Raw genomic sequence first — 13,452 nt, forward strand, 5'->3', positions numbered from 1 at the left:
GTGTCTCTCCTGCTTCTATCAGAACTGCATTGATAGGGGATGACTTTATCGCTACAATACACAGCCGCAATGCTTTAGATTGTATTCTATCAATTTTTAAGTGATGTTTTTACTGTTGCTTCATACAACCATAGTCTATTGTGGACCTCATAATTGATCTGTAAATGTCTATTAATGCTTGTTTATCTGCGCCCCAGTTGGATCCAGCTAAGGCTCGCAATACATTTAATACTTTTTAGCATTTTGTTTCCACTTCATTAATATGCATTTTCCATGTATATTTGCTATCAAACCACAGTCCTATGTATTTGAACTCATTCACCTTTGTCATTGGACGTTTATATAGTGTTAGCTGTTGGCCGTCAATCTTGTGTTTATTTGTAAATACCATGTAGCATGACTTGCTGTCGGACATTTTGAATCCCTTTATATGACCACCTCTCCACTTTTGTAATCACTCTAGCTATATTCTCCATACGTATGGGGCATTTCTTCCCCTCATCCAAATAGCCCCATCATCTGCGTATAGAGCCGATTGGATGCGTCTAAGCATGTCAACATGTCATTAATCATTATGTTAAATAATATTGGACTGACTGCACTCCCTTGGGGAATACCATTTTCTATTTCTAAATAATTGGAAATATCTGCTCCAACCTTCACTCTAAATGTCCTGTCTGTTAAAAAGGCCCTTACATTCTCCCTCCAAAACCCATTCTACTCAATTTGATCAGTAATCCCTCCCTCCACACAGAGTCATACGCCTTTTCAATGTCAACGTACACTATTGCCATTATCTCTTTCATTTGCAATGTTTTTCCCACATCATTACTCACTCTTACTAATTCCACATCCAGAGCTGACCTATTATCCTGTCTCTTCTCCTTCACGTTTTCATTCTCTGCTAGTAACTGCTGTTTTTGCTCCCTATGAATATCACTGAGATGCTCCCCGCTATGTACTGCTGCAAGTGTCCTTCCTAACATACCTGCCTTCTCTTTATCTGTCACTGCCATCCTCTCCCCATCAACCAAAGCTGGCATTTTAATGGATTTCCTTTTCCCACTCATCCGCTTCAACATGGACCAGACATCACCTAATTTAACTCCTCTGCCAATGGTAGAACAATATTCTCTCCATGTTCTCTTTTGTGTGTATTTGATTGTCCTTCGAGCAGCTGCCCTTTTCCTTTGATACTCTAACATTATTTTGTGTCATGTTTTTCTTTAATTCTCTAAATGCATTATTTTGCTCTTTAATAGCCCTGCTGCATTCCTCATTCCACCATGGCACCACTTTCTTCCTACCCTTGGTTGTTGTTTTGGGTATACTGTTCTCCGCTGCATTTAGTATATGTTGCGTTAATTGGCTTGTAATTACCTCTACGCTTCCCTCTGATGTTAGCAGGTGTACCGACTCCTCACACCATATCCTACATTTCCGCTAACCAGCTTTAGCGAAGCACCACCTGGTTATTAAACCTCCTTCCTGTATATATATACACATTATGATTCATTTTAGTAAGCACTGGGTAATGGTCACTTCCTACAGTGGAGTTATTCAAAACAAACCATTCGCATGTATGAACCAAACAGTTTGACACTAATGTCAGATCCAGGCATGAAACTTTCCCCCCGTGTACATCTACTCTTGTGCCATGTCCATCATTAAGGCATACTAGTGTTCTTTCCTCCAGCATTTCTTCCACTATATTTCCATTCCTGTCTGTATGGTTGCTTCCCCATAGACTGTTGTGTGCATTGAAATCACCACACCAAATGTCCTACCTATGTTTATTGCCTGCCATTTCTTTAAATATATCAGTGGTTAGATTTGGACATGGGTTGTATAAATTGATTATCCTAATATCTTGTTTTCTAGGGTTGCAGATGTCCACTATAATACAGTTTATATCATCAGGAGATTGCACCTCCCTATATGCCACACCATCTTTGATAGAAAGTGGACAGGTAGGCGAGAAAGGCTTTTTTGAGTCTCAGAGACCAAGGTCCTGTACACTTTGCATACATTGACTTCACAACTTCAGGTCTGCGATGTGGACAGTACACCTCAAATACATCACTACACAACCTGTGGTATTTGAAAATAAGGGAATGACATGTTTATAATATGCTGCATAACACAACAAATATGCAGGGCGGCGAGTCTATTTCTAAGGCCATTTTATTTTTGGTAGTTTGATCTTTTTAACGAGAGAATAGAATCAAACTGAAAACATCGTAAATATGTTCTAGATCAGAGGTGGGGAACCTTTTCCCTCTCAAGGGCCATTTCAATTTTTTCACCATCCTCCGAGGGCCGTACAAATTGACCTATGCTTAAAAAAAACTAAAACCACAGCCCATTCATTTGGCCTTTCTTTCATGCTGTGCAAAGAAAAAGCAACCTCTTAATCCAGATATTTTACCATGACTCGCGCAATTTATGCACGTGCACGGTTGTGGCATGACCACCAAAATAGAAATATATTGGACACAAGATGTATGCAAATGTATTTAGTTTCCAATGTGGACATGATTTAAGTGGGGGGGACCTAACCTCCTCTAGAGGGGTCCGTGGGGATGCTCCACCCGGGAAGATCTTTTTTTAAATGTTGAAGTTAAAAGCATCAATCTGGTGCACTTTGAGAGCAACATTAGGAGCTCCATGGATACATCTCTCAACACCCATATGAAACAGAACTGTAAGCAGATTTCTTTTTCTTTATGGATATTTTACAAATCACTTCCCTTTCAAACTGTATTCTTGTTTATTAATAACAACTTTTTTTACCTTCATATAGTATTTTATACCTGTTTACTTTATTCTCTTGTTTTTTTATAACTATAATGATCATATAAAGATGTGCCTTTACCTCACTGGTTGTAGAAAAAACTTCTTATATTCGTTAGCACAGCTAGCTAACCAGATGCTAATAACAACAAAGTTATTGACTGTATGATGCTCTCCGTCAGAACTGCACCCGTGTCAGACAAGAAGACATATACCACGTGATGACACATTAGGCTTGTGTTGTGTTCAAGGACCCTGACCTTGGCCAGGAAAAACAGGCACTCGCTTGTTTAATTTTTTTGCGGTCTAGATTTCTTACATTTTTGTCTTTTTTGCGTGTTTATAAATTACCTCGAGGGCCGTACCAAATGGTCTCGCGGGCCGTATATAGCCCGGGGGCTGGAGGTTCCCCACCCCTGTTCTAGATACATGAAGCAGATTAGTGAACAGTGAAACTCACTAATGGACTTTAAGGTGAATACTTTAAGAAAAAGTGTTCCCACTCTTTGTAGAAGCCATTTTATGAGTGGTGTTGGTGTCTCAGTTTACCTTATTTATATGTATAGTGCAATATTATTTTTGAACACTTGGTGGCAGGGTTTAGCTGCACCAGGTGTATAAAAGGGTTTTAGGTGACATGAGAGGAAGAGGACACAGGAGGAAGAGCATAACGATTCTACCTGACGGTCAGCCCCGGCAGATGATCATACTACAACTATTGACACAGTGTACTTAAACCTTGGTACGTAAAGCAATAAAACATCATTCTAAAACTGCAGCAAAAGACCTGAACTTCATATGTCTGTGTCTGCGTCAGGATCACTCAACAATCCTGTGAAGTAATGGCAAAAAGATATAGGACACTGGAACATTTAAATTGCCATTACATTAAGTAGAATAGTACGCTATGATTGAAACTGGACAATATAAGAAACATATCGCATTGGATTAAGGATCGTTTTCAACGGACAAACAATTGGATTACTTCACAACCGACACCATCATCCCGGATCAGCTGGACAACACGCCACAATCAACTGGAGATTGTCACCACCTGCACTCATCAAGACAGCGAAAGGAGACGCCGAGAGCCAAGGCTGGGAAAGCGGCCGGGTATGTGCAGCATTAAAACTGGATTGTATATTGGATACATAAGCTGTATTGGACAATGGCTTGGATTTAAATGCTGCAATAATGTCAGCTGTTTGAAACAGAGCGCTGTAGGCAGACGGACAGCCAGAAAACGAAACTTAAAGGAACAGTGAACATTATGCCTGTCAATTCTGACATTACGTCAACTGATGGTGCTGTTGGGATGGGATCTGTAATGGGGGAAAAAAGGATTACCCAACACATGGCCAATAGATGGGAATTGTTTATTGTAAACTGTGAAAAAACAATATAAGCTTAAATGCGACTGCTACACTCTAAAACCCACTATGGTTTTTCTCCTGTGTGAACACGAAGATGTTTTTTGAGATCGCCTGATTTAGTGAACGTTTTCCCACACTCTTCACACCAGTACGGTTTTTCTCCAGTGTGAATACGGTGATGTTTTTTGAGATCGCCTGATCTAGTGAAAGTTTTCCCACACTCTTCACAGCTGTAAGGTTTTTCTCCAGTGTGAATACTGTGATGTTTTTTGAGAGCACTTTGTGTAGTGAAAGTTTTCCCACACTCTTCACACCAGTACGGTTTTTCTCCAGTGTGAATACGGTGATGTGATTCTAGAGCATCTGATCTAGTGAAAGTTTTCCCACACTCTACACAGCCGTACAGTTTTTCTCCGGTATGAATACGTTGATGTGTTTTGAGACCACCTGATTGGGTGAACGTTTTCCCACACTCTTCACAGCTATATGGTTTATCTCCCCTGTGAATACGTTGATGTGACTTGAGAGTACCTAACCTAGAGAAACTTGTCCCACACTCTTCACAGCTGTAAGGTTTTTCTCCAGTATGAATACGTTGATGTGTTTTGAGATCACTTGGCGTAGTGAAAGTTGCCCCACACTCTTCACACCAGTACGGTTTTTCTCCAGTGTGAACACGTTGATGTGATTTTAGAGTATCTGCTCTAGTGAAAGTTGTCCCACACTCTTCACAGCTGTACGGTTTTTCTCCAGTGTGAATAGTTGATGTGTTTTGAGACCACCTGATTGATGAAAGGTTTTCCCACACTCTTCACAGCTATACGGTTTTACTCCTGTGTGAATACCCAGGTGGCGCTTTAAAGTTGCCGATGTTGTAAAGGATTTGTCACATTGCTGACAGCTGTGACGGGTCTCTCTTCCTTTTGGTTTCTAGAACAGAAGGACAGAGAAAGAGAGAAAGTCAATCCAAAAAGCATAAACACACAAGTTAACACAATAAAAACTCACTTAAATATAAACCTTGAGTTAACAAAATACTACTTTTCAACTGTTTGTAGGGGTGTAACGGTTCACAGAAGTCACGGTTCGGTTCGTACCTCGGTTTGGGGGTCACGGTTCTGTACGGGTTCGGTACAAGAAGAAAAAGCACAAAAAAAGTCCCAAATGCATAATTCCATGTTTGTTGTTATTTATTTTTGAACAGTAGTGCAAGTTTCAGTTTAAAAATAAGGAACTCTGACATTTTTAATAATTAACTGTATTAAACAGTTAAAAACAAACCACAAACAGTACCACACACACACTCATGGCCATATTATCTATAATGGCTGATGTCAAACAAAAAGGATTCATCAAGCTGTAAAACTAAAAAGAATGTCTTGAAAATATTACATCATAAATAATAAGAAAGTGTTTCAAGAGCGCAAAGTCGTTGAAAAATATATGCCAATAGCTTCCGTTATTTATTTTGGTCTCTCGGCTTTCATGTCTATTGGCTTCTTAAAAACAGCGGGGATCAGCTGTTGAACAGCTGCTGTGTTTTGCTGAGCTCCAGTGATTGGCAAATCTGGGTGATGCCTTCTGATATGATGTAGCATGTTTGGCGTGTGTTACCATTAGCATACCGCACCGCTATCGAACAACGCCGACACACCGTCCTCGTCCAATCCACCACTCGTCCGATCCACCACTCGTCCGATCCACCACTCGTCCGATCCACCACTGGCACTCCATCGTTATTGTAGTCCACAGGGAACCCAAAATGTTCCCACACAGCTGATTTAAAAGAAGCAGGTGGGTTCTGGCTCCTGTGTGTTATCTAAAATCGCCATACTAACTTTTCTTCTTCTTGTATTTTGTTCATTTTGTTGTTGTGTTTCTTCTTGTTCTTCATTTCTTGTTTAAGGGCGGCTGGCAAACAGCTTTTAGGCGCAATACCGCCCCCTGGATTATAAATAGTGTAATGGATACTGCCCTGAATGACAAACTTTTTTCCCACTCGTAAAAAAAAAGGCGTATTCGGCGTGTGACTACACGTGCCGAACCATGACGTCCGAACCGTGACGTCCAAACCTTGACGGTACGGGACGAATACGGATACCGTTACACCCCTAACTGTTTGTGTTTATTATATTTGATACAGTAATACTCTAACCACAGTATATAACAGAGAGGGGGGAAATATTTTTTTACTTGAGACTTGCTCGACTAACATTGATAAAAGACTCGACTTGACTTTGACTTGGTACTCATGACTTGAGACAGATGACTCGAAAGGACTAGTCTGCCTTGACCTATGTATTCATGTCTGTGACTCTCACAGTATCTGCTGCCCACAGCTGTTTTATAGAAGAAAAACCTCCTTCACTTCATGAAATCTCTGCAGCACCAGGAGGCAGTAACATGTAACTCAGCAGAATCTGAGAAGAGAGCTGTGCCTTCACTGTGTTTACCTTCATTAGAACAGCTAACGAGCGACCGCAGGCTGCTACGTTTTAACCACACGCACCTGAACTGCCCGATTATTCCCCCATTACCTGTTTTATGATTTCAGAGCCCCACTCTCCATTGTTGTTAATGTGGAAAATAAAATTCTAGTTTTCATAACCACTGTCTTTTAATCTGTTAAGCCCTGAGCCTGTTTTTCAGGTCTTAGGCTTGAAAATGACATTCCCAGAACAAATTACCATATCTTCCCTTCTAAAAAGGGTTAAAGAGCAATTTGCAGGTTGGACACACCAGTGAATAAATGTGTAGGAAAATTATGTATACACTAGATTTTCAAAAAAATATACAGAAATAAACACTACAGTGACATCTGGTGTCGTTTTTGTAAGACATGTTTACTCCCGCATAAAAAAAGCCTCCCCCGCCCTCCTGTCAACACTCGCGACACATGAGTGGCCAGCCTTAACAACAATAAGCACTGCTTGGCAACCGTGTGTGGTGGCAAAGTACATAGACATTTTGACAGGAGAGATTTAGTTTTGCCGGTATTCAACATATTTTACCAGTCATAGTCCGGTAATTATTTACACTCTAAGAGTCCTACATAACAGACATGGCGTCAAAAAGGAGTATTGTGTGGAAATATTTCGACCAGGTTAGTGAGTGCGGTGTAGAGGTCAAACTATGCCAAATTAAACTTATATATACATGCTATACCTTGCTATACCCGCAACCTCCGTTCCAGCTGAGAGGGTCTTCTCTACAGCTGGGCTGATTGTGAATCACCTCCATACATGAAAGCTGTAGGCCTATACCTGTCAAACTGTGATCACCAGTTCAATACATTTTAAAAATTCGACTTGGTTTCTACACTTATTTGAACATGTATGTATTTATTTCCAAAAATGTTTTGAAAAAGAAAATTCTGAAAAGAATTTGAAAAAAAAGGTTTACCCAATTTTCTTTTTATAGGATATGTACATTTCGGTTAACCGGTTAACCTTTTTTTGGGTGGTCGAATATTCGAATATACATTTGCTTTCAATTCCCATCCCTAGTCCTGGTGAGTGACCAGCGTTAGCTACAGACAGTTAATGTTAGCTAACGTTAGTCACATCACAACATTGTAAAGTTAGCTATCATACATCAGGCTATAACTAAAGTAGTATTGATAATATAGTAACATTACTGGCAGGACTGTTGATACTGATCCATAACAGAAACTATTGCGCAAGTATCAGCCATATCTCGCGTTACCTAATGCAACTCCACACTATGTCTTACGGTGCTGTGTACCGAAGGGGAGAGAGAGAGGAGCGAAGGGGGGGGGAGAGAGAGGAGCGAAGGGGGGAGGAGAGAGAGGAGCGAAGGGGGGGAGAGAGATGTAATACGGTTTCCTGATAAACGTTTTGTTTGACAGGCTTCAGCTGTGGAGAGTATGTGCTGCAGGGAGGTGGATGCACAACGCACCCAGGAACGAAAGCTAGGTCCGGTCCTTTTCCTGTTAGGAAAACTATGGACTCGATGTCCTGACACTGACAGGCTCGAGTTTGTGCAACCTGCAACACCTCACCTTTTTTTTCTTATGGGTACTGCAATTAGTGAAGTGTTTTCCTCTGTGGTGAAACGATCAGCACTGCACCACGGAGGAAAGCGGCAGAAAGTCACCTGGAGATAAAGAGAGCGGGGCTGCGTTGCGTGCATGGCTTCCTTCTGCAGGTAACGGGGAGACGCGCTCTGGCGGCGGTCTCGTTCAGGATCCGAAAATACAATTTAAATATTTTGCACACTTATTCCTAGTGTGCCACTGGGGTTGCCGACCCCTGCTCTAGATGATAGGAAAGGAGGTTTCAAACTTCCTTGATAACCTCCTTTAGCTTAGGAACCACTCGACCGCCCTCACCGAAGGGAGAGGAGAAAATGCTGCCCCAAAATGCCTTGCAGCCGCAGCATTTGCCATCACACAACAGTCGGCTGTTCACGGAAACAACCGATTATGACGGAGAAATTATATCATGAAAGTTACGGTGCTTATTAAGCTTTTTAAAACGTATGTGGTAACTTGCCAAAGTTCTTTGTTTTGAACGTTCATCAGTATTATAATCAAAGAGAAATATCAACATTAGTTTTTAATGAAATTATCAAATAGAGTCAACATTTCACAGTGTTTACTGAGCTGTGTGGAGTTTGTTCAACTTTTAAAAAGATGTTTGAATGGTGATATACACAGTGATAGATGTTAAGGACTAACGTTTATAATAAATTCATTTGTATTAATTTCAAGATATTTTCATAGTTCATACAATCATACGTATTGGGATCATTTGTAATAATGTGGACCCAAGGAAGAGGGTGACGAGAATAAGTTTCACTTTCCTTTTTTATTTCAATTCCAACTTTGGTCATGAAGAATATGTTTCTCTGTTGTCCCCGTTCATAAAGCATAAAACAACAGCATCAGAGCACGGTGCGGAGTCTCTAGATGAGTTTTCAGTAGTCCGTCATTCTTATTATACATCCATGTTGTAGTCCGCTGTATAGAAAACTGTAGTCTCCATAGTTTCCCCACAGCAGCAGATGCACGCTATGATGTCCGCTGGCGCATCATAAACATATCGGTTAGTGAAAGTGCAGTCGGATTCTCTAAAGTACCGCAGTCTCTTCTCCTATTGACTATCCCTTAACCCCATGACGTTTCACTCAGAGGTCAAGGAATAGACGATAGGGTTAGAAGTTAGGCGCTGATTTTTGGATTATCCTACTGCAACCCATGTCTGGCCATACAACTTTCCAAGACACACCTGAGTGACAGCACGAACATGTATCGCGAGGAGCCCCGGCCTCTACGCTGCTACAGCCGTGAGGCTATGCTAGAGCTACAATGCGATCGGCCTCCTACGAATACACCAAGCCATCTGTGCTCTTCGTTATTGGATGAAATCCCTCGGGAGCTGCTTAGAAACAACAGGAAAAAGAGACGAGGAAGGAGGGGAGGCGTTCAGAATGGCCTACGGCGGAGATTTAGCCAGCCACCACTTCCATCCATCATTCTCACAAACCTGCGCTCATTGAGCAACAACGTGGACACATTAAGGACATACACAAGGTACTATCAAGAATTTCTTGAGGCCTCTTTATTATGTTTCACAGAAAGTTGGCTACAATCTACAATGCCTGAATCTCTCTTTGAAGTACCCGGATTCACCCTTGTTCGAGCAGACAGGGATGCGAACTCGGGGAAAACCAGAGGAGGCGGTATTTGTGTGTATATTAATGATCTGTGGTGCCGATCATACTCAGTAAAATGTAAAACCTGCAATCCCAACGTAGAAATTCTCGGCATGACGTTAAGACCCTTTTATCTGCCTAGAGAATTCGGGTGTATTCTACTGTTTGTTGTTTACGTGCCTAACAGCAGCAGAGGACACTGTGTTCACAAGCTGCATCTCAGCCTCCCCGATGCACCAGCAATAGTGCTCGGGGACATGAAGCAATGTCGCCTGGAGACTGCGTTACCTGGGTTCCAGCAGTATGTTAGGGATCACAGCAGGAAAGACAATATCCTGGACAAATGCTTTGTTAATGATAAAGGAGCCCATGTGTCTAAATACAGACCACCAATACTGAACTCTCATCATAATGTTGTGAATATGATACCAGTGTATAATACCAAACTGAAGGGAAGTCAACCAGAAAAGAAAGTAATAAGGACATGGACAAATGAAAGTAGGGAACAGTTGAAAGCCTGTTTTGATTGGACAGATTGGGAAATTTTTCAGGAAGGTTCACGAGATGAAATAACTACTGTTACCAAAGACTATATTAACTTCTGTGTTCCCACTAAGATATACAAATCTATCCAAGTAATAAATCATATGTGACTAAGAGGACATTAAAAGGAAAATAGCTTTAAAAAACAAAGACTATGGAGCACTTAAACAGACGGAGAGAGAACTGAAAGTCAAATTGAGGGAATCAAAACTGGCACACAGAGCTTTTGGGAAATGCTTTTAACCTCTTCTACTCTGCACCGCCTATACCGGGGGGACAAACGCGTCATCTGCAGTAAACAGCGTCTGAGGGCATCTTAATATTCAATAAACTATGAATGTTTTATATCCATGTGACGGGAAGAAACTCAGCTAACTGATCTTTTTTTCTTTAAATCCACAAAGCTAGCGCTGGGCCTATGAATTAGCCACGAGCGAAAAAATGCTAACAGCGTTTTGCACAGAAACTCACTCATAACACCCTTATTATTTATCTTTACTACACGTCCAACATATCGACTAGCATCGTGAGAAGACACAGAATCGATCAGTACCTACTCTCGACTTTATAAACAAAAACAGACATCAAAACATGTGGCGCTAGGTAGCTAAAAACACTAACATGGCATACCTGTGTCGTTGTCTGGTCAAAAGTGGTCTTCAATGCATTAAAACGATAAAAACGCTGCTGAAGTTAATCCATAGGTTAATCCAATGTGTCTGTCCCTTTGAAATGATTTCTGATAATCCATAAGCAATAAACCTGCTTTTCCGTTTCCAGATGTCAGAGCGAGAGTTAGGTGCAAAACTGCATGCGCAAAGCCCCCACCTTTTTTTGTTAACAAGTGTGTGTATGTGAAAATCCCCCTTCGATTCTATTGGCTCCAACGATAAAAAAAGAGATGTCAATCACCAACATCGACCAATGGGTTCCAGAGAAACGGTAAAAACGGACATTTCCACCCAAGTCACCTCAGAGGTGGAGTTATTTTTGCTAAACTTCTCTAAAAAAGGTCAAGTGTCACTTGTTTTGCATCAATCTTGATACAGGGTACTTATTATATGTTGTACTTTGGATTCCTAAAGCTTTTAGTCTACCTTACCATCATCCAAGGGTAGTTTTCACTAGAAGTAAAAAAGAATATTTGGACGGACACTAATTTACAGTTTTTTTACGATGTTCAATCTGTATTTTCTTTCAAATAAAAAACATCTATATGGATTCTGACTTTTCTACATCCAACTCACGGGTTTATTATTACTTTGAGAAAAAAGATTATTAATTTAACCCTTTTAGAAGGGAAGATATGGTCATTTGTTCTGGGAATGTCATTTTCGAGCCTGAGACCTGAAAAACAGGCACAGGGCTTAACAGGTTAAAGGCAAAGACCCCAACAAAGTGTGGGACACCATGAGAACCATGACAGGAATGACCTCTTTAGCTAAACCTATTGTGACGGACAAGACATACTTGATCCATACCAATTTTCCTATAAGCAAGGGGGTGGTACTGTTGCTACTCTGGTTCATATCATTGCTAAACATTTAGATGAACGTCACACATATGCAAGAGCCCTCTTCCTAGAGTTCTCAGCAGCATTCAACACAATACAAGCAGACATCTTGGTGTAAAAAATGGCCAAAATGGAAGTAAATCCATACCTGATCTACTGGTATGCTGCTTTCCTCACCAGTAGAGAGCAACTTGTGAAGGTTAACAAAACCCTGTCATCTGCCATCACAACCAATGTAGGGGCCCCCCAGGGCTGCGGGAGTTCAGCTGTGCTCTTTACTAGCTTCTTTTAGCTTTTTTTGATGACTTTACTGAGCTGCTGTCTATAGTGTGTTTTGACAGTCTAGTTATCGTTGGTGATTTTAACATCAATGTTGACAACCCCCAGGACAGAGGGGCTAAAGAACTGGTTTGTGTTCTTGATAACTATGGACTGACTCAGGACGGAGCCCACACACAATAAAGGGCACACTCTGGACTTAATGATCTCAAAGGGTCTGAATATCTCCGAGGTTGTGGTGACTGATGTTGCACTCTCTGATCATTCCTTTGAGAGCTCTATTTCTGTTCACACAAATGTTCAAAAAGAGGTAACCACAAAGCGATATTTAACTGAAAACACTAGGGAAATGTTTACTCCGAATGTTTCTTCCACACTTGCCCCTGCTAACATCTCAGTAAATGAGCTAGTAGATCATTTTAATTCAAAAATAAAAAATGTTATAGATGCCATTGCTCCAACTAAGGTAAAGGAAGTGACTGGCAAGAAAATATCTCCATGGAGAAAGGCCATGACCGTGAGAACAGAAAAAAAGAGTGTCGAAAAGCTGAACGTAGGTGGAGAAAAACAAATGTCCAGGTTCCTTTTGAAGTCTATAAAGAGAGACTTGACTTTTATAATTTGGAATTGTAAATTTCACGACAGTCTTTCTTCTCTGACATCATTGCCAAAAAAAACAACAACGCACGTGCCTTGTTTGCTACCGTCGACAGACTAAGAAACCCCCCAGTGTCAGCAGCCTCTGAACGTCTATCCACCAGGACCTGCAATGACTTTGCCTTTTTCACTGACAACAATTAGACAAGCAGTCAGTGCCTCTGCATCAGGTACAGCAAATGTTTTGTCTCTGTGTCCACCTAAAATCAATTCAAACACCATGACACAGTTCCATCAGATTAATGATAAAAAACCTAGAGGACATTATACAACATCTAAAATCCTCCTCCTGCTGCCTTGATGTTATTCCAACAGGATTTTTCCAAGATGTTTTTCATTGCGTGGCCTCAGATCTACTTCATAAAGTAAACAAATCTCTTCACTCAGGTGTTTTTCCACAGGCCCTGAAAACTGCAGTCATTAAACTGCTCTTAAAGAATAATCTAGATCAGATCAGGGGTGCCCAACCAGTCGATCGCGATCGACTGGTTATTAGTGATGGGAATTCCGGCTCTTTTTAGTGAGTCGGATCATTTGGCTCGGCTCACTAAGAAGAGCCGGCTCTTTCGGCTCCCAAACGGCTCTTCGTGTTACCACAGTTCACCACGGAGCCTCAGT

At 41.1% G+C, this 13,452-nt stretch overlaps 1 pseudogene; it reads right to left on the bottom strand.

Annotated features, from left to right (window-relative positions):
• Positions 1 to 4,216: 4,216 nt before the first annotated feature.
• The window catches only part of LOC117459436 (zinc finger protein 850-like), a 69,061-nt pseudogene continuing 59,825 nt past the window's right edge, over positions 4,217 to 13,452 (bottom strand).

Source organism: Pseudochaenichthys georgianus, chromosome 15, assembly GCF_902827115.2.
Source record: "Pseudochaenichthys georgianus chromosome 15, fPseGeo1.2, whole genome shotgun sequence".
Classification (NCBI taxonomy): Eukaryota; Metazoa; Chordata; class Actinopteri; order Perciformes; family Channichthyidae; genus Pseudochaenichthys; species Pseudochaenichthys georgianus.